This window comes from Pseudorca crassidens, assembly GCF_039906515.1.
Source record: "Pseudorca crassidens isolate mPseCra1 chromosome 1 unlocalized genomic scaffold, mPseCra1.hap1 SUPER_1_unloc_8, whole genome shotgun sequence".
In the NCBI taxonomy this organism is placed as follows: domain Eukaryota; kingdom Metazoa; phylum Chordata; class Mammalia; order Artiodactyla; family Delphinidae; genus Pseudorca; species Pseudorca crassidens.
Genome location: NW_027135945.1, coordinates 1,017,211 through 1,041,309, shown reverse-complemented (window position 1 = coordinate 1,041,309; position 24,099 = coordinate 1,017,211). Strand labels below are relative to the sequence as shown.

The 24,099-nt window shown below is 43.5% G+C and overlaps 1 long non-coding RNA gene across 2 annotated transcripts in view; it reads left to right on the top strand.

Moving 5' to 3' along the window:
- The first annotated feature begins 4,947 nt into the window (after positions 1-4,947).
- The window catches only part of LOC137217940 (uncharacterized), a 145,388-nt gene continuing 126,236 nt past the window's right edge, over positions 4,948-24,099 (top strand). For both annotated transcript variants that reach the window (XR_010940339.1, XR_010940340.1), the window contains exon 1: positions 4,948-5,070. This is a non-coding gene — a long non-coding RNA (uncharacterized lncRNA). The remainder of the gene's footprint in view (positions 5,071-24,099) is intronic.

Below are 24,099 nucleotides of genomic sequence, written 5' to 3'. Positions count from 1 at the left end.
CGTTGAGCAAGCAGTAGCTCTTGTCTATTACATATTTGGCTTATGGAAAGGTATCTGTGCTAATTTCAATCTCTGGTTTTATGCAGCACCCCAACTCACCTTTCCCCTTAAGCAAGCATAAGTTGGTTTTCGACATTTGAGACCCTATTCTGTTTTGTAATTCAGTTCCTGTGTAGCCAAGTTTACATTCCGTGTATTAGTGATACCTTATGATGTTTCTTTTTCTCTGTGACTTATTTCACTTAGAATCATCGTACCTGAATCCACTCATTATGCTGCTACTGGCCTGATGACATAGATTTCATTGCTGAGTGATATTGCATTGTACGTAAGTACCACAACTACTTTATCCATTTTTCGCTTTCTGTGATATTGAACTTGTACCGTAAATGAGGTTCTTGTAAACAGAGCCGTCCCAAACTTTGGGGTGGCTGTGCCTTTTTGATTTTAATTTCCCTAATCTATAGGACCATAAGTGTAAGTGCCCTAGGCTCTGTTGCTTTGTTTTTTAGATGTTTCAGGAAACACCATACACTTCTCCAGAGTGGCCGTTGGAAATTTACATCCCGCCCATCAGTCTAACTAGGCTCTAAGTTCTCCATGGCCTGACCTGCCTTTCTGGATTTTACACTTTTTTTCAAATGGCCCTTTTGACCGGGGGGCAGTGAGACTTCATTGTAGTGCAGATTTCCTTTGCAAGCTTGCTTCCTTGGCCAAAAAGGGCGTATGCGTTTTTTCCTGAATGTATTCAGGAAAAAACGCATACGCCCTTTTTGGCCAAGTGCATCATTGTGGACGTTCTGCCTCTTTTCCTATGCTTTACATGCAATTCCAGTCTACCTCCTGAAATCGGTTTCCTGCAATTCTGCCCCGCTTTCAAGTCCTCTTGGCAGCCTTACTTCAATATATTTTTGGACGATAGCTGTCATGTATAACTCTGCAGGTTTGTGAATGACAGTGCCCCTGAGCTCCTTTCTTCAACTCGCTTTCTTGTGAGCTGGCTGCAACACCGCAGGATTGCTTCAGGCCCTAGTGTGGTTTCGGCATGGCTCGCTGAGCCTTTGGTTAATTCCTCTTCCTGGTGGGAAATGAGAGTTAAATTTGCCCGTCCAGACACCTCCAGCTAGTCTCTCATTGTTTCTCCCTATTCCTGTTCATTTTCCGCAGAAATTGCAAACTGGGCCAAACAGGAGGTTAAAGGCACTGACTCTCCAAGTGGGGAGAGTGTTAGTAAAGCGTCTGGAATGTTGCACCCGAGTACCAGGGGACGAAAACTGAGACACATTTGAACACGTTTCCCGATCACACGGTGGATCATACTCTGGGTTCCACATGCATGTTTTAGCTGAAGGAAGAATCCCTTAAACCTGGAGAGTTGAGAACCATGGAATGGGTACCATGCAATATGACTTCAAAGGGTCTGCATTTGCTCACCGAACCTCACCAATCCTATCACTGCTGCGTTTATGCCGCTGTAAACACGCTTGATTCTCTTTCGGAGACATATAAATCCATAGGTTTTAAGATTCTTACTAGTCAGGTATATTCTTAGGCGTTTAATATGGGGTGTTGAGTCCACTTCTTTGAGCAAGCAGTAGCTCTTGTCTATTACATATTTGGCTTATGGAAAGGTATCTGTATTAATTTCAATCTCTGGTTTTATGCAGCACCCCAACTAACCTTTCCTCTTAAGCAAGCGTAAGTTGGTTTTCTTCATTTGAGACCCTATTCTGTTTTGTAATTCAGTTCCTGTGTAGCCATGTTTACATTCCGTGTATTAGTGATACCTTATGATGTTTCTTTTTCTGTGTGATTTATGTCACTTAGAATCATCGTACCTGAATCCACTCATTATGCTGCTACTGGCCTGATGACATAGATTTCATTGCTGAGTGATATTGCATTGTACGTAAGTACCACAACTTCTTTATCCATTTTTCGCTTTCTGCGATATTGAACTTGTACCGTAAACGAGGTTCTTGTAAACAGAGCCGTCCCAAACTTGGGGTGCCTGTGTCTTTTTGATTTTAATTTCCCTAAGCTATAGGACCATAAGTGGAAGTGCCCTACGCTCTGTTGCTTTGTTTTTTAGATATTTCAGGAAACACCATACACTTCTCCAGAGTGGCTGTTTGCAATTTACATCCCACCCAGCAGCATAAGAAGGCTCCCAGTTCTCCATGGCCTGTCCTGCCTTTCTGGATTTTACACTTTTTTCAGATGTCCCTTTTGACCGGGGGACAGTGAGACTTCATTGTAGTGCAGATTTCCTTTGCAAGCTTGCTTGGTTGGCCAAAAAGGGCGTATGCGTTTTTTCCTGAATATATTCAGGAAAAAACGCATACGCCCTTTTTGGCCAAGTGCATCATTGTGGACGTTCTGCCTCTTTTCCTATGCTTTACATGCAATTCCAGTCTACCTCCTGAAATTGGTTTCCTGCAATTCTTCCCCGCTTTCAAGTCCTCTTGGCAGCCTTGCTTCAATATATTTTTGGACGATAGCTGTCATTTATAACTCTGAAGGTTTGTGAATTACAGTGCCCCTGAGCTCTTTTTTTCAACTGGCTTTCTTGTGAGCTGGCCGCAACACCGCAGGATTGCTTCAGGTCCTAGTGTGGTTCCGGCATGGCTCGCTGATCCTTTGGTTAATTCCTCTTCCTGGTGGGAAATGAGAGTTAAATTTGCCTGTCCAGTCACCTCCAGCTAGTCTGTCATTGATTCTCCCTATTCCTGTTAATTTTCCACAGAAATTGCAAACTGGGCCAAATAGGAGTTTAAAGGCACTGACTCTCCAAGTGGGGAGAGTGTTAGTAAAGTGTCTGGAATGTTGCACCCGAGTACCAGGGGACGAAAACTGAGACACATTTGAACACGTTTCCCGATCACACGGTGGATCATACTCTGGGTTCCACATGCATGTTTTAGCTGAAGGAAGAATCCCTTACTTGGAGAGTTGAGACGCATGGAATGGGTACCATGCAATATGACTTCAAAGGGTCTGCATTTGCTCACCGAACCTCACCAATCCTATCACTGCTGCGTTTATGCCGCTGTACACACGCTTGATTCTCTTTCGGAGACATATAAATCCATAGGCTTTAAGATTCTTACTAGTCAGGTATATTCTTAGGCGTTTAATATGTGGTGTTGAGTCCACTTCGTTGAGCAAGCAGTAGCTCTTGTCTATTACATATTTGACTTATGGAAATGTATCTGTGCTAATTTCAATCTCTGGTTTTATGCAGCACCCCAACTCACCTTTCCCCTTAAGCAAGCATAAGTTGGTTTTCTACATTTGAGACCCTATTCTGTTTTGTAATTCAGTTCCTGTGTAGCCAAGTTTACATTCCGTGTATTAGTGATACCTCATGATGTTTCTTTTTCTGTGTGACTTATTTTACTTAGAATCATCGTACCTGAATCCACTCATTATGCTGCTACTGGCCTGATGACATAGATTTCATTGCTGAGTGATATTGCATTGTACGTAAGTACCACAACTTCTTTATCCATTTTTCGCTTTCTGCGATATTGAACTTGTACCATAAATGAGGTTCTTGTAAACAGAGCCGACCCAAACTTTGGGGTGGCTGTGTCTTTTTGATTTTAATTTCCCTAAGCTATAGGACCATAAGTGGAAGTGCCCTAGGCTCTGTTGCTTTGTTTTTTAGATGTTTAAGGAAACACCATACATTTCTCCAGAGTGGCTGTTGGCAATTTACATCCCGCCCATCAGCATAAGAAGGCTCCCAGTTCTCCATGGCCTGTCCTGCCTTTCTGGATTTTACAGGTTTTTCAGATGGCCCTTTTGACCGGGGGGCAGTGAGACTTCATTGTAGTGCAGATTTCCTTTGCAAGCTTGCTTGGTTGGCCAAAAAGGGCTTATGCGTTTTTTCCTGAATATATTCAGGAAAAAACGCATACGCCCTTTTTGGCCAAGTGCATCATTGTGGAAGTTCTGCCTCTTTTCCTATGCTTTACATGCAATTCCAGTCTACCTCCTGAAATCGGTTTACTGCAATTCTGCCCTGCTTTCAAGTCCTCTTGGCAGCCTTACTTCAATATATTTTTGGACGATAGCTGTCATTTATAACTCTGAAGGTTTGTGAATTACAGTGCCCCTGAGCTCCTTTTTTCAACTGGCTTTCTTGTGAGCTGGCCGCAACACCGCAGGATTGCTTCAGGCCCTAGTGTGGTTCCGGCATGGCTCGCTGAGCCTTTGGTTAATTCCTCTTCCTGGTGGGAAATGAGAGTTAAATTTGCCCGTCCAGACACCTCCAGCTAGTCTCTCATTGGTTCTCCCTATTCCTGTTCATTTTCCACAGAAATTGCAAACTGGGCCAAACAGGAGGTTAAAGGCACTGACTCTCCAAGTGGGGAGAGTGTTAGTAAAGCGTCTGGAATGTTGCACCCGAGTACCAGGGGACGAAAACTGAGACACATTTGAACACGTTTCCCGATCACATGGTGGATCATACTCTGGGTTCCACATGCATGTTTTAGCTGAAGGAAGAATCCCTTAAACCTGGAGAGTTGAGACCCATGGAATGGGTACCATGCAATATGACTTCAAAGGGTCTGCATTTGCTCACCGAACCTCACCAATCCTATCACTGCTGCGTTTATGCCGCTGTACACACGCTGGATTCTCTTTCGGAGACATATAAATCCATAGGTTTTAAGATTCTTACTAGTCAGGTATATTCTTAGGCGTTTAATATGGGGTGTTGAGTCCACTTCGTTGAGCAAGCAGTAGCTCTTGTCTATTCCATATTTGGCTTATGGAAAGGTATCTGTGCTAATTTCAATCTCTGGTTTTATGCAGCACCCCAACTCACCTTTCCCCTTAAGCAAGCATAAGTTGGTTTTCTACATTTGAGACCCTATTCTGTTTTGTAATTCAGTTCCTGTGTAGCCAAGTTTACATTCCGTGTATTAGTGATACCTTATGATGTTTCTTTTTCTGTGTGACTTATTTCACTTAGAATCATCGTACCTGAATCCACTCATTATGCTGTTACTGGCCTGATGACATAGATTTCATTGCTGAGTGATATTGCATTGTACTTAAGTACCACAACTTCTTTATCCATTTTTCGCTTTCTGCGATATTGAACTTGTATCGTAAATGAGGTTCTTGTAAACAGAGCTGTCCCAAACTTTGGGGTGGCTGTGTCTTTTTGATTTTAATTTCCCTAATCTATAGGACCAAAAATGGAAGTGCCCTAGGCTCTGTTGCTTTGTTTTTCAGATGTTTCAGGAAACACCATACACTTCTCCAGAGTGGCTGTTGGCAATTTACATCCCGCCCATCAGCCTAAGTAGGCTCCCAGTTCTCCATGGTCTGTCCTGCCTTTCTGGATTTTACACTTTTTTCAGATGGCCCTTTTGACCGGGGGGCAGTGAGACTTCATTGTAGTGCAGATTTCCTTTGCAAGCTTGCTTGGTTGGCCAAAAAGGGCGTATGCGTTTTTTCCTGAATATATTCAGGAAAAAACGCATACGCCCTTTTTGGCCAAGTGCATCATTATGGACGGTCTGCCTCTTTTCTTATGCTTTACATGCAATTCCAGTCTACCTCCTGAAAACGGTTTCCTGCAATTCTGCCTCGCTTTCAAGTCCTCTTGGCAGCCTTACTTCAATATATTTTTGGACGATAGCTGTCATTTAGAACTCTGAAGGTTTGTGAATTACAGTGCCCCTGAGCTACTTTCTTCAACTGGCTTTCTTGTGAGCTGGCCGCAACACCGCAGGATTGCTTCAGGCTCTAGTGTGGTTCCGGCATGGCTCGCTGAGCCTTTGTTTAATTCCTCTTCTTGGTGGGAAATGAGAGTTAAATTTGCCCGTCCAGACACCTCCAGCTAGTCTCTCATTGGTTCTCCCTATTCCTGTTCATTTTCCGCAGAAATTGCAAACTGGGCCAAACAGGAGGTTAAAGGCACTGACTCTCCAAGTGGGGAGAGTGTTAGTAAAGCGTCTGGAATGTTGCACCCGAGTACCAGGGGGCGAAAACTGAGACACATTTGAACACGTTTCCCGATCACATGGTGGATCATACTCTGGGTTCCACATGCATGTTTTAGCTGAAGGAAGAATCCCTTAAACCTGGAGAGTTGAGAACCATGGAATGGGTACCATGCAATATGACTTCAAAGGGTCTGCATTTGCTCACCGAACCTCACCAATCCTATCACTGCTGCGTTTATGCCGCTGTACACACGCTTGATTCTCCTTCGGAGACATATAAATCCATAGGTTTTAAGATTCTTACTAGTCAAGTATATTCTTAGGCGTTTAACATGGGGTGTTGAGTCCACTTCGTTGAGCAAGCAGTAGCTCTTGTCTATTACATATTTGGCTTATGGAAAGGTATCTGTGTTAATTTCCATCTCTGGTTTTATGCAGCAACCCAACTCACCTTTCCCCTTAAGCAAGCATAAGTTGGTTTTCTACATTTGAGACCCTATTCTGTTTTGTAATTCAGTTCCTGTGTAGCCAACTTTACATTCCGTGTATTAGTGATATCTTATGATGTTTCTTTTTCTGTGTGACATATTTCACTTAAAATCATCGTACCTGAATCCACTCATTATGCTGCTACGGGCATGATGACATAGATTTCATTGCTGAATGATATTGCATTGTACGTAAGTCCCACAACTTCTTTATCCATTTTTCGCTTTCTGCGATATTGAACTTGTACCAGAAACGAGGTTCTTGTAAACAGAGCCGTCCCAAACTTTTGGGTGGCTGTGTCTTTTTGATTTTAATTTCCCTAAGCTATAGGACCATAAGTGGAAGTGCCCTAGGCTCTGTTGCTTTGTTTTTTAGATGTTTCAGGAAACACCATACACTTCTCCAGAGTGGCTGTTGGCAATTTACATCACGCCCATCAGCATAACAAGGCTCCCAGTTCTCCATGGCCTGTCCTGCCTTTCTGGATTTTACACTTTTTTCAGATGGCCCTTTTGACTGGGGGGCAGTGAGACTTCATTGTAGTGCAGATTTCCTTTGCAAGCTTGCTTGGTTGGCCAAAAAGGGCGTATGCGTTTTTTCCCTGAATATATTCAGGAAAAAACGAAGACGCCCTTTTTGGCCAAGTGCATCATTGTGGACGTTCTGCCTCTTTTCCTATGCTTTACATGCAATTCCAGTCTACCTCCTGAAATCGGTTTCCTGCAATTCTGCCCCGCTTTCAAGTCCTCTTGGCAGCCTTACTTCAATATATTTTTGGACGATAGCTGTCATTTAGAACTCTGCAGGTGTGTGAATTACAGGGCCCCTGAGCTCCTTTCTTCAACTCGCTTTCTTGTGAGCTGGCCGCAACACCGCAGGATTGCTTCAGGCCCTAGTGTCGTTCCGGCATGGCTCGCTGAGCCTTTGGTTAATTCCTCTTCCTGTTGGGAAATGAGAGTTAAATTTGCCCGTCCAGACTCCTCCAGCTAGTCTCTCATTGGTTCTCCCTATTCCTGTTCATTTTCCGCAGAAATTGCAAACTGGGCCAAACAGGAGGTTAAAGGCACTGACTCTCCAAGTGGGGAGAGTGTTAGTAAAGCGTCTGGAATGTTGCACCCGAGTACCAGGGGACGAAAACTGAGACACATTTGAACACGTTTCCCGATCACATGGTGGATCATACTCTGGGTTCCACATGCATGTTTTAGCTGAAGGAAGAATCCCTTACTCCTGGAGAGTTGAGACCCATGGAATGGGTACCATGCAATATGAATTCAAAGGGTCTGCATTTGCTCACCGAACCTCAGCAATCCTATCACTGCTGCTTTTATGTCACTGTACACACGCTGGATTCTCTTTTGGAGACATATAAATCCATAGGTTTTAAGATTCTTACTAGTCAGGTATATTCTTAGGCGTTTAATATGGGGTGTTGAGTCCACTTCGTTGAGCAAGCAGTAGCTCTTGTCTATTACATATTTGGCTTATGGAAAGGTATCTGTGTTAATTTCAATCTCTGGTTTTATGCAGCACCCCAACTCACCTTTCCCCTTAAGCAAGCATAAGTTGGTTTTCTACATTTGAGACCCTATTCTGTTTTGTAATTCAGTTCCTGTGTAGCCAAGTTTACATTCCGTGTATTAGTGATATCTTATGATGTTTCTTTTTCTGTGTGACTTATTTCACTTAGAATCATCGTACCTGAATCCACTCATTATGCTGCTACTGGCCTGATGACATAGATTTCATTGCTGAGTGATATTGCATTGTACGTAAGTACCACAACTTCTTTATCCATTTTTCGCTTTCTGCGATATTGAACTTGTACCGTAAACGAGGTTCTTGTAAACAGAGCCGTCCCAAACTTTGGGGTGGCTGTGTCTTTTTGATTTTAATTTCCCTAAGCTATAGGACCATAAGTGGAAGTGCCCTAGGCTCTGTTGCTTTGTTTTTTAGATGTTTCAGGAAACACCATACACTTCTCCAGAGTGGCTGTTGGCAATTTACATCCCGCCCATCAGCCTAACTAGGCTCCCAGTTCTCCATGGCCTGTCCTGCCTTTCTGGGTTTTACACTTTTTTCAGATGGCCCTTTTGACCGGGGGGCAGTGAGACTTCATTGTAGTGCAGATTTCCTTTGCAAGCTTGCTTGGTTGGCCAAAAAGTGCGTATGCGTTTTTTCCCTGAATATATTCAGGAAAAAACGCATACGCCCTTTTTGGCCAAGTGCATCATTGTGGACGTTCTGCCTCTTTTCCTATGCTTTACATGCAATTCCAGTCTACCTCTTGAAATCGGTTTCCTGCAATTCTGCCCCGCTTTCAAGTCCTCTTCGCAGCCTTACTTCAATATATTTTTGGACGATAGCTGTCATGTATAACTCTGCAGGTTTGTGAATTACAGGGTCCCTGAGCTCCTTTCTTCAACTCGATTTCTTGTGAGCTGGCCGCAACACCGCAGGATTGCTTCAGGCCCTAGTGTGGTTCCGGCATGGCTCGCTGAGCCTTTGGTTAATTCCACTTCTTGGTGGGAAATGAGAGTTAAATTTACCCGTCAAGACACCTCCAGTTAGTCTCTCATTGGTTCTCCCTATTCCTGTTCATTTTCCGCAGAAATTGCAAACTGGGCCAAACAGGAGGTTAAAGGCACTGACTCTCCAAGTGGGGAGAGTGTTAGTAAAGCGTCTGGAATGTTGCACCCGAGTACCAGGGGACGAAAACTGAGACACATTTGAACACGTTTCCCGATCACACGTTGGATCATACTCTGGGTTCCACATGCATGTTTTAGCTGAAGGAAGAATCCCTTAAACCTGGAGAGTTGAGAACCGTGGAATGGGTACCATGCAATATGACTTCAAAGGGTCTTCATTTGCTCACCGAACCTCACCAATCCTTTCACTGCTGCGTTTATGCCGCTGTACACACGCTTGATTCTCTTTCGGAGACATATAAATCCATAGGTTTTAAGATTCTTACTAGTCAGGTATATTCTTAGGCGTTTAATATGGGGTGTTGAGTCCACTTCGTTGACCAAGCAGTAGCTCTTGTCTATTACATATTTGGCTTATGGAAAGGTATCTGTGTTAATTTCAATCTCTGGTTTTATGCAGCACCCCAACTCACCTTTCCCCTTAAGCAAGCATAAGTTGGTTTTCTACATTTGAGACCCTATTCTGTTTTGTAATTCAGTTCCTGTGTAGCCAACTTTACATTCCGTGTATTAGTGATATCTTATGATGTTTATTTTTCTGTGTGACTTATTTCACTTAGAATCATCGTACCTGAATCCACTCATTATGCTGCTACTGGCCTGATGACATACATTTCATTGCTGAGTGATATTGCATTGTACGTAAGTACCACAACTTCTTTATCCATTTTTTGCTTTCTGCGATATTGAACTTGTACTGTAAACGAGGTTCTTGTAAACAGAGCCGTTCCAAACTTTGGGGTGGCTATGTCTTTTTGATTTTAATTTCCCTAATCTATAGGACCATAAGTGGAAGTGCCCTAGGCTCTGTTGCTTTGTTTTTTAGATGTTTCAGGAAACACCATACACTTCTCCAGAGTGGCTGTTGGCAATTTACATCCCGCCCATCAGTCTAACTAGGCTCCCAGTTCTCCATGGCCTGTCCTGCCTTTCTGGATTTTACACTTTTTTCAGATGGCCCTTTTGACCGGGGGGCAGTGAGACTTCATTGTAGTGCAGATTTCCTTTGCAAGCTTGCTTGGTTGGCCAAAAAGGGCGTATGCGTTTTTTCCTGAATATATTCAGGAAAAAACGCATACGCCCTTTTTGGCCAAGTGCATCATTGTGGACGTTCTGCCTCTTTTCCTATGCTTTACATGCAATTCCAGTCTACCTCCTGAAATCGGTTTCCTGCAATTCTGACCCGCTTTCAAGTCCTCTTGGCAGCCTTACTTCAATATATTTTTGGACGATAGCTGTCATGTATAACTCTGCAGGTTTGTGAATTACAGGGCCCCTGAGCTCCTTTCTTCAACTCGCTTTCTTGTGAGCTGGCCGCAACACCGCAGGATTGCTTCAGGCCCTAGTGTGGTTCCGGCACGGCTCGCTGAGCCTTTGGTTAATTCCTCTTCCTGGTGGGAAATGAGAGTTAAATTTGCCCGTCCAGACACCTCCAGCTAGTCTCTCATTGGTTCTCCCTATTCCTGTTCATTTTCCGCAGAAATTGCAAACTGGGCCAAACAGGAGGTTAAAGGCACTGACTCTCCAAGTGGGGAGAGTGTTAGTAAAGCGTCTGGAATGTTGCACCCGAGTACCAGGGGACGAAAACTGAGACACATTTGAACATGTTTCCCGATCACACGGTGGATCATACTCTGGGTTCCACATGCATGTTTTAGCTGAAGGAAGAATCCCTTAAACCTGGAGAGTTGAGAACCATGGAATGGGTACCATGCAATATGACTTCAAAGGGTCTGCATTTGCTCACCGAACCTCACCAATCCTATCACTGCTGCGTTTATGCCGCTGTACACACACTTGATTCTCTTTCGGAGACATATAAATCCATAGGTTTTAAGATTCTTACTAGTCAGGTATATTCTTAGGCGTTTAATATGGGGTGTTGAGTCCACTTCATTGAGCAAGCAGTAGCTCTTGTCTATTACATATTTGTATTATGGAAAGGTATCTGTGCTAATTTCAATCTCTGGTTTTATGCAGCACCCCAACTCACCTTTCCCCTTAAGCAAGCATAAGTTGGTTTTCTACATTTGAGACCCTATTCTGTTTTGTAATTCAGTTCCTGTGTAGCCAACTTTACATTCCGTGTATTAGTGATATCTTATGATGTTTCTTTTTCTGTGTGACATATTTCACTTAGAATCATCGTACCTGAATCCACTCATTATGCTGCTATGGGCCTGATGACATAGATTTAATTGCTGAGTGATATTGCATTGTACGTTAGTACCACAACTTCTTTATCCATTTTTCGCTTTCTGTGATATTGAACTTGTACCGTAAATGAGGTTCCTGTAAACAGAGCCGTCCCAAATTTTGGGGTGGCTGTGTCTTTTTGATTTTAATTTCCCTAAGCTATAGGACCATAAGTGGAAGTGCCCTAGGCTCTGTTGCTTTGTTTTTTAGATGTTTCAGGAAACACCATACACTTCTCCAGAGTGGCTGTTGGCAATTTACATCCCGCCCATCAGCCTAACTAGGCTCCCAGTTCTCCATGGCCTGTCCTGCCTTTCTGGGTTTTACACTTTTTTCAGATGGCCCTTCTGACCGGGGGGCAGTGAGACTTCATTGTAGTGCAGATTTCCTTTGCAAGCTTGCTTGGTTGGCCAAAAAGGGCGTATGCGTTTTTTCCTGAATATATTCAGGAAAAAACGCATACGCCCTTTTTGGCCAAGTGCATCATTGTGGACGTTCTGCCTCTTTTTCTATGCTTTACATGCAATTCCAGTCTACCTCCTGAAATCGGTTTCCTGCAATTCTGCCCCGCTTTCAAGTCCTCTTGGCAGCCTTACTTCAATATATTTTTGGACGATAGCTGTCATTTATAACTCTGCAGGTTTGTGAATTACAGTGCCCCTGAGCTCCTTTCTTCAACTCGCTTTCTTGTGAGCTGGCCGCAACACCGCAGGATTGCTTCAGGCCCTAGTGTGGTACTGGCATGGCACACTGAGCCTTTGGTTAATTCCCCTTCCTGGTGGGAAATGAGAGTTAAATTTGCCCGTCCAGACACCTCCAGCTAGTCTCTCATTGGTTCTCCCTATTCCTGTTCATTTTCCGAAGAAATTGCAAACTGGGCCAAACAGGAGGTTAAAGGCACTGACTCTCCAAGTGGGGAGAGTGTTAGTAAAGCGTCTGGAATGTTGCACCCGAGTACCAGGGGACGAAAACTGAGACACATTTGAACACGTTTCCCGATCACACGGTGGATCATACTCTGGGTTCCACATGCATGTTTTATCTGAAGGAAGAATCCCTTAAACCTGGAGAGTTGAGAACCATGGAATGGGTACCATGCAATATGACTTCAAAGGGTCTGCATTTGCTCACCGAACCTCACCAATCCTATCACTGCTGCGTTTATGCCACTGTACACACGCTTGATTCTCTTTCGTAGACATATCAATCCATAGGTTTTAAGATTCTTACTAGTCAGGTATATTTTTAGGCGTTTAATATGGGGTGTTGAGTCCACTTCGTTGACCAAGCAGTAGCTCTTGTCTATTACATATTTGTATTATGGAAAGGTATCTGTGCTAATTTCAATCTCTGGTTTTATGCAGCACCCCAACTCACCTTTCCCCTTAAGCAAGCATAAGTTGGTTTTCTACATTTGAGACCCTATTCTGTTTTGTAATTCAGTTCCTGTGTAGGCAAGTTTACATTCCGTGTATTAGTGATATCTTATGATGTTTCTTTTTCTGTGTGACTTATTTCACTTAGAATCATCGTACCTGAATCCACTCATTATGCTGCTACTGGCCTGATGACATACATTTCATTGCTGAGTGATATTGCATTGTACGTAAGTACCACAACTTCTTTATCCATTTTTTGCTTTCTGCGATATTGAACTTGTACCGTAAACGAGGTTCTTGTAAACAGAGCCGTTCCAAACTTTGGGGTGGCTGTGTCTTTTTGATTTTAATTTCCCTAATCTTTAGGACCATAAGTGGAAGTGCCCTAGGCTCTGTTGCTTTGTTTTTTAGATGTTTCAGGAAACACCATACACTTCTGCAGAGTGGCTGTTGGCAATTTACATCCCGCCCATCAGTCTAACTAGGCTCCCAGTTCTCCATGGCCTGTCCTGCCTTTCTGGATTTTACACTTTTTTCAGATGGCCCTTTTGACCGGGGGGCAGTGAGACTTCATTGTAGTGCAGATTTCCTTTGCAAGCTTGCTTGGTTGGCCAAAAAGGGCGTATGCGTTTTTTCCTGAATATATTCAGGAAAAAACGCATACGACCTTTTTGGCCAAGTGCATCATTGTGGACGTTCTGCCTCTTTTCCTATGCTTTACATGCAATTCCAGTCTACCTCCTGAAATCGGTTTCCTGCAATTCTGACCCGCTTTCAAGTCCTCTTGGCAGCCTTACTTCAATATATTTTTGGATGATAGCTGTCATGTATAACTCTGCAGGTTTGTGAATTACAGGGCCCCTGAGCTCCTTTCTTCAACTCGCTTTCTTGTGAGCTGGCCGCAACACCGCAGGATTGCTTCAGGCCCTAGTGTGGTACTGGCATGGCACGCTGAGCCTTTGGTTAATTCCTCTTCCTGGTGGGAAATGAGAGTTAAATTTACCCGGGCAGACACCTCCAGCTAGTCTCTCATTGGTTCTCCCTATTCCTGTTCATTTTCTGAAGAAATTGCAAACTGGGCCAAACAGGAGGTTAAAGGCACTGACTCTCCAAGTGGGGAGAGTGTTAGTAAAGCGTCTGGAATGTTGCACAGGAGTAACAGGGGACAAAACGTGAGACATATTTGAACACGTTTCCCGATCACACAGTGGATCATACTCTGGGTTCCACATGTATGTTTTAGCTGAAGGAAGAATCCCTTAAACCTGGAGAGTTGAGAACCATGGAATGGGTACCATGCAATATGACTTCAAAGGGTCTGCATTTGCTCACCGAACCTCACCAATCCTATCACTGCTGCGTTTATGCCGCTGTACACACGCTTGATTCTCTTTCGGAGACATATAAATCCATAGGTTTTAAGATTCTTACTAGTCAGGTATATTCTTAGGCGTTTAATATGGGGTGTTGAGTCCACTTCGTTGAGCAAGCAGTAGCTCTTGTCTATTACATATTTGTCTTATGGAAAGGTATCTGTGTTAATTTCAATCTCTGGTTTTATGCAGCACCCCAACTCACCTTTCCCCTTAAGCAAGCATAAGTTGGTTTTCTACATTTGAGACCCTATTCTGTTTTGTAATTCAGTTCCTGTGTAGCCAAGTTTACATTCCGTGTATTAGTGATATCTTATGATGTTTCTTTTTCTGTGTGACATATTTCACTTAGAATCATCGTACCTGAATCCACTCATTATGCTGCTATGGGCCTGATGACATAGAGTTCATTGCTGAGTGATATTGCATTGTACGTTAGTACCACAACTTCTTTATCCATTTTTCTCTTTCTGCGATATTGAACTTGTACCGTAAACGAGGTTCTTGTAAACAGAGCCGTCCCAAACTTTGGGGTGGCTGTGTCTTTTTGATTTTAATTTCCCTAAGCTATAGGACCATAAGTGGAAGTGCCCTAGGCTCTGTTGCTTTGTTTTTTAGATGTTTCAGGAAACACCATACATTTCTCCAGAGTGGCTGTTGGCAGTTTACATCCCGCCCATCAGTCTAACTAGGCTCCCAGTTCTCCATGGCCTGTCCTGCCTTTCTGGATTTTACACTTTTTTCAGATGGCCCTTTTGACCGGGGGGCAGTGAGACTTCATTGTAGTGCAGATTTCCTTTGCAAGCTTGCTTGGTTGGCCAAAAAGGGCGTATGCGTTTTTTCCTGAATATATTCAGGAAAAAACGCATATGTCCTTTTTGTCCAAGTGCATCATTGTGGACGTTCTGCCTCTTTTCCTATGCTTTACATGCAATTCCAGTCTACCTCCTGAAATCGGTTTCCTGCAATTCTGACCCGCTTTCAAGTCCTCTTGGCAGCCTTACTTCAATATATTTTTGGACGATAGCTGTCATGTATAACTCTGCAGGTTTGTGAATTACAGGGCCCCTGAGCTCCTTTCTTCAACTCGCTTTCTTGTGAGCTGGCCGCAACACCGCAGGATTGCTTCAGGCCCTAGTGTGGTTCCGGCACGGCTCGCTGAGCCTTTGGTTAATTCCTCTTCCTGGTGGGAAATGAGAGTTAAATTTGCCCGTCCAGACACCTCCAGCTAGTCTCTCATTGGTTCTCCCTATTCCTGTTCATTTTCCGCAGAAATTGCAAACTGGGCCAAACAGGAGGTTAAAGGCACTGACTCTCCAAGTGGGGAGAGTGTTAGTAAAGCGTCTGGAATGTTGCACCCGAGTACCAGGGGACGAAAACTGAGACACATTTGAACATGTTTCCCGATCACACGGTGGATCATACTCTGGGTTCCACATGCATGTTTTAGCTGAAGGAAGAATCCCTTAAACCTGGAGAGTTGAGAACCATGGAATGGGTACCATGCAATATGACTTCAAAGGGTCTGCATTTGCTCACCGAACCTCACCAATCCTATCACTGCTGCGTTTATGCCGCTGTACACACACTTGATTCTCTTTCGGAGACATATAAATCCATAGGTTTTAAGATTCTTACTAGTCAGGTATATTCTTAGGCGTTTAATATGGGGTGTTGAGTCCACTTCATTGAGCAAGCAGTAGCTCTTGTCTATTACATATTTGTATTATGGAAAGGTATCTGTGCTAATTTCAATCTCTGGTTTTATGCAGCACCCCAACTCACCTTTCCCCTTAAGCAAGCATAAGTTGGTTTTCTACATTTGAGACCCTATTCTGTTTTGTAATTCAGTTCCTGTGTAGCCAAGTGTACATTCCGTGTATTAGTGATATCTTATGATGTTTCTTTTTCTGTGTGACATATTTCACTTAGAATCATCGTACCTGAATCCACTCATTATGCTGCTATGGGCCTGATGACATAGATTTAATTGCTGAGTGATATTGCATTGTACGTTAGTACCACAACTTCTTTATCCATTTTTCGCTTTCTGTGATATTGAACTTGTACCGTAAATGAGGTTCCTGTAAACAGAGCCGTCCCAAATTTTGGGGTGGCTGTGTCTTTTTGATTTTAATTTCCCTAAGCTATAGGACCATAAGTGGAAGTGCCCTAGGCTCTGTTGCTTTGTTTTTTAGATGTTTCAGGAAACACCATACACTTCTCCAGAGTGGCTGTTGGCAATTTACATCCCGCCCATCAGCCTAACTAGGCTCCCAGTTCTCCATGGCCTGTCCTGCCTTTCTGGGTTTTACACTTTTTTCAGATGGCCCTTCTGACCGGGGGGCAGTGAGACTTCATTGTAGTGCAGATTTCCTTTGCAAGCTTGCTTGGTTGGCCAAAAAGGGCGTATGCGTTTTTTCCTGAATATATTCAGGAAAAAACGCATACGCCCTTTTTGGCCAAGTGCATCATTGTGGACGTTCTGCCTCTTTTTCTATGCTTTACATGCAATTCCAGTCTACCTCCTGAAATCGGTTTCCTGCAATTCTGCCCCGCTTTCAAGTCCTCTTGGCAGCCTTACTTCAATATATTTTTGGACGATAGCTGTCATTTATAACTCTGCAGGTTTGTGAATTACAGTGCCCCTGAGCTCCTTTCTTCAACTCGCTTTCTTGTGAGCTGGCCGCAACACCGCAGGATTGCTTCAGGCCCTAGTGTGGTACTGGCATGGCACGCTGAGCCTTTGGTTAATTCCCCTTCCTGGTGGGAAATGAGAGTTAAATTTGCCCGTCCAGACACCTCCAGCTAGTCTGTCATGTGTTCTCCCTATTCCTGTTCATTTTCCGCAGAAATTGCAAACTGGGCCAAACAGGAGGTTAAAGGCACTGACTCTCCAAGTGGGGAGAGTGTTAGTAAAGCGTCTGGAATGTTGCACCCGAGTACCAGGGGACGAAAACTGAGACACATTTGAACACGTTTCCCGATCACACGGTGGATCATACTCTGGGTTCCACATGCATGTTTTATCTGAAGGAAGAATCCCTTAAACCTGGAGAGTTGAGAACCATGGAATGGGTACCATGCAATATGACTTCAAAGGGTCTGCATTTGCTCACCGAACCTCACCAATCCTATCACTGCTGCGTTTATGCCACTGTACACACGCTTGATTCTCTTTCGTAGACATATCAATCCATAGGTCTTAAGATTCTTACTAGTCAGGTATATTTTTAGGCGTTTAATATGGGGTGTTGAGTCCACTTCGTTGAGCAAGCAGTAGCTCTTGTCTATTACATATTTGGCTTATGGAAAGGTATCTGTGCTAATTTCAATCTCTGGTTTTATGCAGCACCCCAACTCACCTTTCCCCTTAAGCAAGCATAAGTTGGTTTTCTACATTTGAGACCCTATTCTGTTTTGTAATTCTGTTCCTGTGTAGGCAAGTTTACATTCCGTGTATTAGTGATATCTTATGATGTTTCTTTTTCTGTGTGACTTATTTCACTTAGAATCATCGTACCTGAATCCACTCATTATGCTGCTACTGGCCTGATGACATACATTTCATTGCTGAGTGATATTGCATTGTACGTAAGTACCACAACTTCTTTATCCATTTTTTGCTTTCTGCGATATTGAACTTGTACTGTAAACGAGGTTCTTGTAAACAGAGCCGTTCCAAACTTTGGGGTGGCTGTGTCTTTTTGATTTTAATTTCCCTAATCTATAGGACCATAAGTGGAAGTGCCCTAGGCTCTGTTGCTTTGTTTTTTAGATGTTTCAGGAAACACCATACACTTCTCCAGAGTGGCTGTTGGCAATTTACATCCTGCCCATCAGTCTAACTAGGCTCCCAGTTCTCCATGGCCTGTCCTGCCTTTCTGGATTTTACACTTTTTTCAGATGGCCCTTTTGACCGGGGGGCAGTGAGACTTCATTGTAGTGCAGATTTCCTTTGCAAGCTTGCTTGGTTGGCCAAAAAGGGCGTATGCGTTTTTTCCTGAATATATTCAGGAAAAAACGCATATGTCCTTTTTGTCCAAGTGCATCATTGTGGACGTTCTGCCTCTTTTCCTATGCTTTACATGCAATTCCAGTCTACCTCCTGAAATCGGTTTCCTGCAATTCTGACCCGCTTTCAAGTCCTCTTGGCAGCCTTACTTCAATATATTTTTGGACGATAGCTGTCATGTATAACTCTGCAGGTTTGTGAATTACAGGGTCCCTGAGCTCCTTTCTTCAACTCGATTTCTTGTGAGCTGGCCGCAACACCGCAGGATTGCTTCAGGCCCTAGTGTGGTTCCGGCATGGCTCGCTGAGCCTTTGGTTAATTCCACTTCTTGGTGGGAAATGAGAGTTAAATTTACCCGTCAAGACACCTCCAGTTAGTCTCTCATTGGTTCTCCCTATTCCTGTTCATTTTCCGCAGAAATTGCAAACTGGGCCAAACAGGAGGTTAAAGGCACTGACTCTCCAAGTGGGGAGAGTGTTAGTAAAGCGTCTGGAATGTTGCACCCGAGTACCAGGGGACGAAAACTGAGACACATTTGAACACGTTTCCCGATCACACGGTGGATCATACTCTGGGTTCCACATGCATGTTTTAGCTGAAGGAAGAATCCCTTAAACCTGGAGAGTTGAGAACCGTGGAATGGGTACCATGCAATATGACTTCAAAGGGTCTTCATTTGCTCACCGAACCTCACCAATCCTTTCACTGCTGCGTTTATGCCGCTGTACACACGCTTGATTCTCTTTCGGAGACATATAAATCCATAGGTTTTAAGATTCTTACTAGTCAGGTATATTCTTAGGCGTTTAATATGGGGTGTTGAGTCCACTTCGTTGACCAAGCAGTAGCTCTTGTCTATTACATATTTGGCTTATGGAAAGGTATCTGTGTTAATTTCAATCTCTGGTTTTATGCAGCACCCCAACTCACCTTTCCCCTTAAGCAAGCATAAGTTGGTTTTCTACATTTGAGACCCTATTCTGTTTTGTAATTCAGTTCCTGTGTAGCCAACTTTACATTCCGTGTATTAGTGATATCTTATGATGTTTATTTTTCTGTGTGACTTATTTCACTTAGAATCATCGTACCTGAATCCACTCATTATGCTGCTACTGGCCTGATGACATACATTTCATTGCTGAGTGATATTGCATTGTACGTAAGTACCACAACTTCTTTATCCATTTTTTGCTTTCTGCGATATTGAACTTGTACTGTAAACGAGGTTCTTGTAAACAGAGCCGTTCCAAACTTTGGGGTGGCTATGTCTTTTTGATTTTAATTTCCCTAATCTATAGGACCATAAGTGGAAGTGCCCTAGGCTCTGTTGCTTTGTTTTTTAGATGTTTCAGGAAACACCATACACTTCTCCAGAGTGGCTGTTGGCAATTTACATCCCGCCCATCAGTCTAACTAGGCTCCCAGTTCTCCATGGCCTGTCCTGCCTTTCTGGATTTTACACTTTTTTCAGATGGCCCTTTTGACCGGGGGGCAGTGAGACTTCATTGTAGTGCAGATTTCCTTTGCAAGCTTGCTTGGTTGGCCAAAAAGGGCGTATGCGTTTTTTCCTGAATATATTCAGGAAAAAACGCATACGCCCTTTTTGGCCAAGTGCATCATTGTGGACGTTCTGCCTCTTTTCCTATGCTTTACATGCAATTCCAGTCTACCTCCTGAAATCGGTTTCCTGCAATTCTGACCCGCTTTCAAGTCCTCTTGGCAGCCTTACTTCAATATATTTTTGGACGATAGCTGTCATGTATAACTCTGCAGGTTTGTGAATTACAGGGCCCCTGAGCTCCTTTCTTCAACTCGCTTTCTTGTGAGCTGGCCGCAACACCGCAGGATTGCTTCAGGCCCTAGTGTGGTTCCGGCACGGCTCGCTGAGCCTTTGGTTAATTCCTCTTCCTGGTGGGAAATGAGAGTTAAATTTGCCCGTCCAGACACCTCCAGCTAGTCTCTCATTGGTTCTCCCTATTCCTGTTCATTTTCCGCAGAAATTGCAAACTGGGCCAAACAGGAGGTTAAAGGCACTGACTCTCCAAGTGGGGAGAGTGTTAGTAAAGCGTCTGGAATGTTGCACCCGAGTACCAGGGGACGAAAACTGAGACACATTTGAACATGTTTCCCGATCACACGGTGGATCATACTCTGGGTTCCACATGCATGTTTTAGCTGAAGGAAGAATCCCTTAAACCTGGAGAGTTGAGAACCATGGAATGGGTACCATGCAATATGACTTCAAAGGGTCTGCATTTGCTCACCGAACCTCACCAATCCTATCACTGCTGCGTTTATGCCGCTGTACACACACTTGATTCTCTTTCGGAGACATATAAATCCATAGGTTTTAAGATTCTTACTAGTCAGGTATATTCTTAGGCGTTTAATATGGGGTGTTGAGTCCACTTCATTGAGCAAGCAGTAGCTCTTGTCTATTACATATTTGTATTATGGAAAGGTATCTGTGCTAATTTCAATCTCTGGTTTTATGCAGCACCCCAACTCACCTTTCCCCTTAAGCAAGCATAAGTTGGTTTTCTACATTTGAGACCCTATTCTGTTTTGTAATTCAGTTCCTGTGTAGCCAAGTGTACATTCCGTGTATTAGTGATATCTTATGATGTTTCTTTTTCTGTGTGACATATTTCACTTAGAATCATCGTACCTGAATCCACTCATTATGCTGCTATGGGCCTGATGACATAGATTTAATTGCTGAGTGATATTGCATTGTACGTTAGTACCACAACTTCTTTATCCATTTTTCGCTTTCTGTGATATTGAACTTGTACCGTAAATGAGGTTCCTGTAAACAGAGCCGTCCCAAATTTTGGGGTGGCTGTGTCTTTTTGATTTTAATTTCCCTAAGCTATAGGACCATAAGTGGAAGTGCCCTAGGCTCTGTTGCTTTGTTTTTTAGATGTTTCAGGAAACACCATACACTTCTCCAGAGTGGCTGTTGGCAATTTACATCCCGCCCATCAGCCTAACTAGGCTCCCAGTTCTCCATGGCCTGTCCTGCCTTTCTGGGTTTTACACTTTTTTCAGATGGCCCTTCTGACCGGGGGGCAGTGAGACTTCATTGTAGTGCAGATTTCCTTTGCAAGCTTGCTTGGTTGGCCAAAAAGGGCGTATGCGTTTTTTCCTGAATATATTCAGGAAAAAACGCATACGCCCTTTTTGGCCAAGTGCATCATTGTGGACGTTCTGCCTCTTTTTCTATGCTTTACATGCAATTCCAGTCTACCTCCTGAAATCGGTTTCCTGCAATTCTGCCCCGCTTTCAAGTCCTCTTGGCAGCCTTACTTCAATATATTTTTGGACGATAGCTGTCATTTATAACTCTGCAGGTTTGTGAATTACAGTGCCCCTGAGCTCCTTTCTTCAACTCGCTTTCTTGTGAGCTGGCCGCAACACCGCAGGATTGCTTCAGGCCCTAGTGTGGTACTGGCATGGCACGCTGAGCCTTTGGTTAATTCCCCTTCCTGGTGGGAAATGAGAGTTAAATTTGCCCGTCCAGACACCTCCAGCTAGTCTGTCATGTGTTCTCCCTATTCCTGTTCATTTTCCGCAGAAATTGCAAACTGGGCCAAACAGGAGGTTAAAGGCACTGACTCTCCAAGTGGGGAGAGTGTTAGTAAAGCGTCTGGAATGTTGCACCCGAGTACCAGGGGACGAAAACTGAGACACATTTGAACACGTTTCCCGATCACACGGTGGATCATACTCTGGGTTCCACATGCATGTTTTATCTGAAGGAAGAATCCCTTAAACCTGGAGAGTTGAGAACCATGGAATGGGTACCATGCAATATGACTTCAAAGGGTCTGCATTTGCTCACCGAACCTCACCAATCCTATCACTGCTGCGTTTATGCCACTGTACACACGCTTGATTCTCTTTCGTAGACATATCAATCCATAGGTCTTAAGATTCTTACTAGTCAGGTATATTTTTAGGCGTTTAATATGGGGTGTTGAGTCCACTTCGTTGACCAAGCAGTAGCTCTTGTCTATTACATATTTGGCTTATGGAAAGGTATCTGTGCTAATTTCAATCTCTGGTTTTATGCAGCACCCCAACTCACCTTTCCCCTTAAGCAAGCATAAGTTGGTTTTCTACATTTGAGACCCTATTCTGTTTTGTAATTCTGTTCCTGTGTAGGCAAGTTTACATTCCGTGTATTAGTGATATCTTATGATGTTTCTTTTTCTGTGTGACTTATTTCACTTAGAATCATCGTACCTGAATCCACTCATTATGCTGCTACTGGCCTGATGACATACATTTCATTGCTGAGTGATATTGCATTGTACGTAAGTACCACAACTTCTTTATCCATTTTTTGCTTTCTGCGATATTGAACTTGTACTGTAAACGAGGTTCTTGTAAACAGAGCCGTTCCAAACTTTGGGGTGGCTGTGTCTTTTTGATTTTAATTTCCCTAATCTATAGGACCATAAGTGGAAGTGCCCTAGGCTCTGTTGCTTTGTTTTTTAGATGTTTCAGGAAACACCATACACTTCTCCAGAGTGGCTGTTGGCAATTTACATCCTGCCCATCAGTCTAACTAGGCTCCCAGTTCTCCATGGCCTGTCCTGCCTTTCTGGATTTTACACTTTTTTCAGATGGCCCTTTTGACCGGGGGGCAGTGAGACTTCATTGTAGTGCAGATTTCCTTTGCAAGCTTGCTTGGTTGGCCAAAAAGGGCGTATGCGTTTTTTCCTGAATATATTCAGGAAAAAACGCATATGTCCTTTTTGTCCAAGTGCATCATTGTGGACGTTCTGCCTCTTTTCCTATGCTTTACATGAAATTCCAGTCTACCTCCTGAAATCGGTTTCCTGCAATTCTGACCCGCTTTCAAGTCCTCTTGGCAGCCTTACTTCAATATATTTTTGGACGATAGCTGTCATGTATAACTCTGCAGGTTTGTGAATTACAGGGCCCCTGAGCTCCTTTCTTCAACTAGCTTTCTTGTGAGCTGGCCGCAACACCGCAGGATTGCTTCAGGCCCTAGTGTGGTTCCGGCACGGCTCGCTGAGCCTTTGGTTAATTCCTCTTCCTGGTGGGAAATGAGAGTTAAATTTGCCCGTCCAGACACCTCCAGCTAGTCTCTCATTGGTTCTCCCTATTCCTGTTCATTTTCCGCAGAAATTGCAAACTGGGCCAAACAGGAGGTTAAAGGCACTGACTCTCCAAGTGGGGAGAGTGTTAGTAAAGCGTCTGGAATGTTGCACCCGAGTACCAGGGGACGAAAACTGAGACACATTTGAACATGTTTCCCGATCACACGGTGGATCATACTCTGGGTTCCACATGCATGTTTTAGCTGAAGGAAGAATCCCTTAAACCTGGAGAGTTGAGAACCATGGAATGGGTACCATGCAATATGACTTCAAAGGGTCTGCATTTGCTCACCGAACCTCACCAATCCTATCACTGCTGCGTTTATGCCGCTGTACACACACTTGATTCTCTTTCGGAGACATATAAATCCATAGGTTTTAAGATTCTTACTAGTCAGGTATATTCTTAGGCGTTTAATATGGGGTGTTGAGTCCACTTCATTGAGCAAGCAGTAGCTCTTGTCTATTACATATTTGTATTATGGAAAGGTATCTGTGCTAATTTCAATCTCTGGTTTTATGCAGCACCCCAACTCACCTTTCCCCTTAAGCAAGCATAAGTTGGTTTTCTACATTTGAGACCCTATTCTGTTTTGTAATTCAGTTCCTGTGTAGCCAAGTGTACATTCCGTGTATTAGTGATATCTTATGATGTTTCTTTTTCTGTGTGACATATTTCACTTAGAATCATCGTACCTGAATCCACTCATTATGCTGCTATGGGCCTGATGACATAGATTTAATTGCTGAGTGATATTGCATTGTACGTTAGTACCACAACTTCTTTATCCATTTTTCGCTTTCTGTGATATTGAACTTGTACCGTAAATGAGGTTCC